Source organism: Canis aureus, chromosome X (assembly GCF_053574225.1).
Source record: "Canis aureus isolate CA01 chromosome X, VMU_Caureus_v.1.0, whole genome shotgun sequence".
Taxonomy (NCBI): domain Eukaryota; kingdom Metazoa; phylum Chordata; class Mammalia; order Carnivora; family Canidae; genus Canis; species Canis aureus.
The window spans coordinates 94,632,032-94,637,941 of NC_135649.1; the positions used below are offsets into that span (position 1 = coordinate 94,632,032).

Here is a 5,910-nt window from a genome sequence, read left to right on the forward strand (position 1 = left end):
CTCCATATGTACACAGTAGGCTCCCCGGGTGAGGCCAAGTGGGGACCCCACTGCCACTTACATAAATATGGGGGTGCACAGGCACGCAAGACACATGCACTCCACTCCATATCAGCTAAATGTAAACACAGAGAAACTCATCACCCTCTACTGGCCCCAGAACAGCACCCCCAGCACCCTGGCCCTAGCCACAATAACCTCTCCCCCAACACTCAGCCCTGTTCCCTAATCCACACCGGCGCAGATGCAGAATTTGGCAACAAGGGCACCTGGGTGGCTAAGCCGCTGAGCATCTGCCTTCGGCTCAGGTCATGATCAGCCCAACGTCCGGCTACCCTTCAGGGGGAGTCTGCTTCTCCCTCTCCCTCTGCCGCTCACTCTGCTTGTGCTCTCTTGGACTTTCTCTCTGTGCATCAAATAAACAAAGAAAAAAATCTATAAATAAATTAAAATAAAAGTGATAGTTAAGTTTTTGAGGTTGCAAATAATAAAATAATGAGATTTTAAAGTCTATATAGAAATCAAGTGAGGGACACCGGGGTGGCTCAGCAGTTGGGCGTCTGCCTTCGGCTCAAGGCATGATCCTGTGGTCCCGGGATTGAGACCCTCATCTGGCTCCCTGCATGGAGCCTGCTTCTCCCTCTGCCTGTGTCTCTGCCTCTCGCTCCCTGTGTGTCTCTCATGAATAAATAAAATATTTTTAAAAAGAGAAATCAAGTGTTTTCATTTCTGACTTGAATAAATTAAACATGGGTGTTGAAAAACAAAACTAACCTAATACATATTCTCTTCAGAATATAAAGACCACCTTCAGAATTCATGCTCAGACATGCACATACATATAAACACAGCCTCATATTTTATATCTCATTAGTAGGATAGTTTAGAGGCAGTAACTATTTCTTCTTTGACTTCATACCCTTAGTTTCTAGCCCACTATCTTCCTGCTTGATGTTTGGTATCTTCCTTCTTGTTGATGCTAAATGAATGAAGCTCCCAAGATACTGGCTGGCAAGCTTTTCTGAACAGTGCTACTACAGTCTACACAGCTATTTGTCCTCTCCCTGCTCTGATTCTGTGTTGTGAAGAGTAACGTATGTCTTTACTTTTCCTTACGTCAACGGGAACACTGTTCTTCCCAGTATGTAAAGCATAGGCCTTATGCATCCTACTTTATGCAATGTTGCATTTCCAGTATCTGAGGACTTTAACAATCACCCATAAATTTTAGCCAAAAATCCACAGTAAATTGGGCCTGATCATCTACCATGTTACCTCAGAGTGTATTGTGGTTAGTATAAAGATTTATTGTGGCACTGGGCCATACATCTAGTAAGTTAATCTCTCCATTATTTATTGCTAAAATAGAACTAACTAAATCAAATTGTTTTCTCCATAAGAGCTCTAAGATTTTGGAACGAATACAACTGATGTCCCCTGGAGTCTACACTCTTGGCTAAAAAAATCAAAAGAATTCTGTTTCCATGCTTTACATTGTTGCTCTGGGTCACTTCCCTTGAGCTACACTTAGGATGAATTAAGAAAAGTAGTTTCTGATCAATACAGTAGGACTCTCCCCTTCTGTAAACTAGATACTATTTCTTTTTCTTTTTTTTTTTTTTAATGATAGTCACACACACAGAGAGAGAGAGGGAAAGAGAGGCAGAAGCAGGCTTCATGCACCGGGAACCCGATGTGGGATTCGATCCTGGGTCTCCAGGATCACGTCCTGGGCCAAAGGCAGGCGCTAAACCGCTGCGCCACCCAGGAATCCCCGATATTATTTCTTTTAATGCAGCCTAAGATGGCAGCAGTGGGATGTGGCGTTAAACACTGCCAGATGTTTCATGGTTTTTATTCTGAGAGCCATCACTGCAACTCATGTAATGCTAAACAGAAGTGTAGGTCACAGTTGCTATGTGTCCTTACAGTTCTCTATTTTCACCCAAAATCATTGCCAGTCATGGCACTTAACTGCCTGGTCTATATCATAGGTCTGAGAAAATACCTTTGCTTTCCCTCATATTAAATAGTGATCATTTCTTACCTTATACCTTCTAAAATTATCTATTTCCCCGTATACACATGACTTTAGCTGGGTACTATTTTTAGATGAGCCAATGCCTTTTTCTAAATATGTTATCTAAAAGATGTACTCTTTTTCTAAATTATTTTCACATTTTTAAAATTTAAATTCAATTAATTAACATATGGTGTATTATTAGTTTCAGAGGAAGAGTTCCATGATTCCTCATTCTTTTATAATACCCAGTGCTCAGGGCACCTGGGTGGCTCAGTGGTTGAGCATCTGCCTTTGGCTCAGATGGTGATTCCAGAGTACTGGGATCATTTCCTGTACGGGGCTCCCTCCCAGGAGCCTGCTTCTCCCTCTGCCTATGTCTCTGCCTCTCTCTGTGTGTCTCTCATGAATAAATAAATCTTTTTAAAAAATCTCTGTGCTTATAATACCCAGTGCTCATTACATCACTCAGTTATCCCATCCCTCCACCTCCCACCCCTCCAGCAACCCTCACTTCGTTTATGATTAAGAGTCTCTTAGGATTTGTCTCCCTCTCTGATTTTGTCTTGTTTTATTTTTTCCTCCTTTCCCCATGATCCTCTTTTTTTGTTTCTTAAATTCCACATACGAATGAGATCATAGGATAATTGTCTTTTGCTGATTGACTTATTTCGCTTAGCATAATACCATCTAGTTCCATCCATGTCATTGCAAATGGCAAGATTTCTTTTTTTGATGGCTGAGTAGTATTCCATTGTGCATATATACCACATCTTCTTCTTAATGGGCGATGCCTCTTAAGAGGGCACTAGTTATGATAAGCACTGGGTGCTATATATAAGTGATAAATCACTAGATTCTACTGCTGAAAAAAAATAAATAAAAGATGTTTTCTTAGGACAAATGCCCTTGGGAAAAACAGCCATATTTATTCTTTAAAACAACAATCTCTTTAGCTCTATCCAAAGTAAAAATTACTAATTTTACTTAGTTGTAAATTACATTAATATCCAATTGGTTGGAAAGGCAAAAAGCCACCTTAAAATTGCACATTAGCTGTATTAACTATGTATCTGATAGTTTCAAAATGATGTCTGAAAACTTGTTAGAGAGTCTTTCATAAAGTTAATTATCATAAATTACTAAAAATGCTGGCAAGAGGTATGCTTTAATTCATCTCCTAACTACCTTCTACCCCTCTGCTATAAAGCAGAATGGTGATTGTCTTAGTACTGTTGAAAAAATGCAGAGTATAGACATTATATGATTCTAATAATAACATCAAATAGTCTGAGTAACTTTTTTAGATAATAATATTTTCCAATCTTTATGTAATTGTACTCAGTTAAAATATGAGATTCATTTTCCTACAAGGTCAATTAAATATGCAATTAAAAGCTACTCCCGCATGTCTTCCTCCCATGGCTGTCAGTGCAAATTCCCCAGGGTACCGATTTGTACATTTTACAGAATCATTCATGTGAACTGTATTCCAAATGGCTTTAAAATATTAAAAGTTCCATTTTACAATTTCTTCTGCTCAGTGATCAGTATGGTGAATCTCCTTCATCTTGATAAAGGTCATAAAGTTTTTGTCTTCTTCCAAGTGCCTGATTTTGCAAGTTGTAGCATGAAGAAAGAGTGAAGAGAGAACCAGTCATGAAAAAGAAAGAGAATGGAGTCAGCATCAGGAAAGAGATGATATTTAAGAAGAATGAAACAAAGTTCCCTCATTCTGGATATTTCTTTCTTCCTTTTGTAACTTATTCAGTCAGATGGCCATTGGTCATGACTCAACAGAAGTGGAAAGAAGCGAACCTAAAAATAATAAAATTCTGTCTTTATAATTTCAAACATCTAGGTTCAGAGGAATAGAGATAATTTTTATCCAGAAGCAATATATTTACGAGATGTTTTGATCAGTAGAAAAAATTTAATAGTTTCCCACTACCTTTCCATCCCCCCAAAGTGTATGATCCTTTTGCACTGTTGGTTGGAATGCAAACTGGTGCAGCCACTCTAGAAAACAATATGGAGTTTCCTCAAAAAGTTAAAAATACAGCTACGCTACAACCCAACAATTGCACTACTAGGCATTTATAGAAAGAATACAAATATAGTGATTCAAAGAGGCACATGCACCCCAGTGTTTATAGCAACACTATCCACAATAGCCAAAATATGGAAAACGCCCAAATGTTCATCAATTGATGAGTGAATACAAAAGATGTGGCATATATATATATATATATATATATAATGTAATATTACTCAGCCATCAAAAAGAATGAAATCTTGCCATGTGCAACAACATGGAAGGAACTAGAGTCCATGACGCTAAGTGAAATAAGTCAGAGAAAGACAAATACCATATGATTTCACTCAGATATGGAATTTAAGAAACAAAACAGATGAACATAGGGGAAGGGAAGAAAAAATAAAATAAGATGAAAATAGAAAGAGAGGCAAACCAAAAAGGACTCTTAGCTATAGAGTTGCTGGAAGAGAGGTGGGTAGGAGGGTTGCTGGAAGAGAGGTGGGTAGGAGGATGGGGTAATTGGGTAATGGGCATTAAGGAGGGCACTTGTTGTGATGAGCACTGGGTATTGTATGCAAGTGATAAATCACTAAATTCCACCCCTGAAACTAATGCTACACTATACATTAACTAACTTGACTTTAAATAAAATCTCCAAAAAAAGGAGAGAGAGAGAATGAAGATGTGAATAAACATCAGCAGTGAAAAATGGGTACCTAATTATTAAGTAACCAACCACTTAAGATTAAATACCATACCTATGACCCAGGAATCCCACTTCTGAGTATTTATCCAAAAGAAACTAAATCAGTATTTTGAAGAGATATTTGCACTCCCATGTTCATTGCAACACTATTCACAAGATATGGAAACAAGCTAAATGTTCATCAATGGATGAATGGTTAAAGAAAATGATATGTGTATATTTAAAGGAATAGTATTCAGCCATAAAAAGAAGGAAATCCTGCTGCTGTGACAATATGGATAAATCTGGAGTACTTATGCTAAATGAAATAATGTAGACATGGAAAGATGAATACCATATGTACTCACTCATATATAGAATCTAAACAAAACAAAACAAAAGCCAAACTCATAGAAAAAGATAGTAGAATGGTGGTCACCACAGTCTAGATAGAGGCAAAAATGGGAGATGCTGATCAAAGAAGGGGTCAAACTTTCCATTATAAGGTGAATAAGTTCTCATGCTCTCTTCAGCAGCACATACACTTAAACTGGAATGATACAGAGGAGATTAGCATGGCCCCTGTGTGAGGATGACATGCAAATTAGTGAGTGTTCCATATCATATTTTTCCTCACACCATACACAAAAATACATTCAAAATGGATAAAACAGCTAACTGTGAGACAGGAGACCATCAAAATCTCAGAGAAGAACATAGGCAGCAACCTCTTTGACATCAGCAATAGCAACTTACTAGACACGTCTCTGGAGGCAAGGGAAACAAGAGCAAAAATGAACTATTGGGACTTCATTGAGATAGAAAGATTCTGCACAGGGAAGGAAATAATCAACAAAACTAAAAGGCAATTGATGGAATGGAAGAAGATGTTTGCAGATGAAATATCTGAAAAAGGGTTAGAATCAAAAATCTATAAGGAACTTGTCAAACTTAACATCCTAAAAACCAAATAATCCAGTTAAGAAATAGGCAGAAGACATGCATTGACATTTTTCCAAAGAAGACATCCAGATGATTAACAGACACATGAAAAGATGCTCATCATGATTCATCATCAGAGAAATACAAATCAAAACTACAATGAGATATCATCTCATATCTATCAGAATAGCTAAAATTAACAATGCAGGAAATAACGGATGTTGG

The 5,910-nt window shown here is 37.7% G+C and overlaps 1 non-coding gene across 1 annotated transcript; it reads left to right on the plus strand.

Moving 5' to 3' along the window:
* Positions 1–5,263: 5,263 nt before the first annotated feature.
* Positions 5,264–5,374, plus strand: LOC144309249 (U6 spliceosomal RNA). Its single transcript, XR_013375308.1, has one exon. It is a non-coding gene; the product is annotated as a U6 spliceosomal RNA (small nuclear RNA).
* The last annotated feature ends 536 nt before the right edge of the window (positions 5,375–5,910 follow it).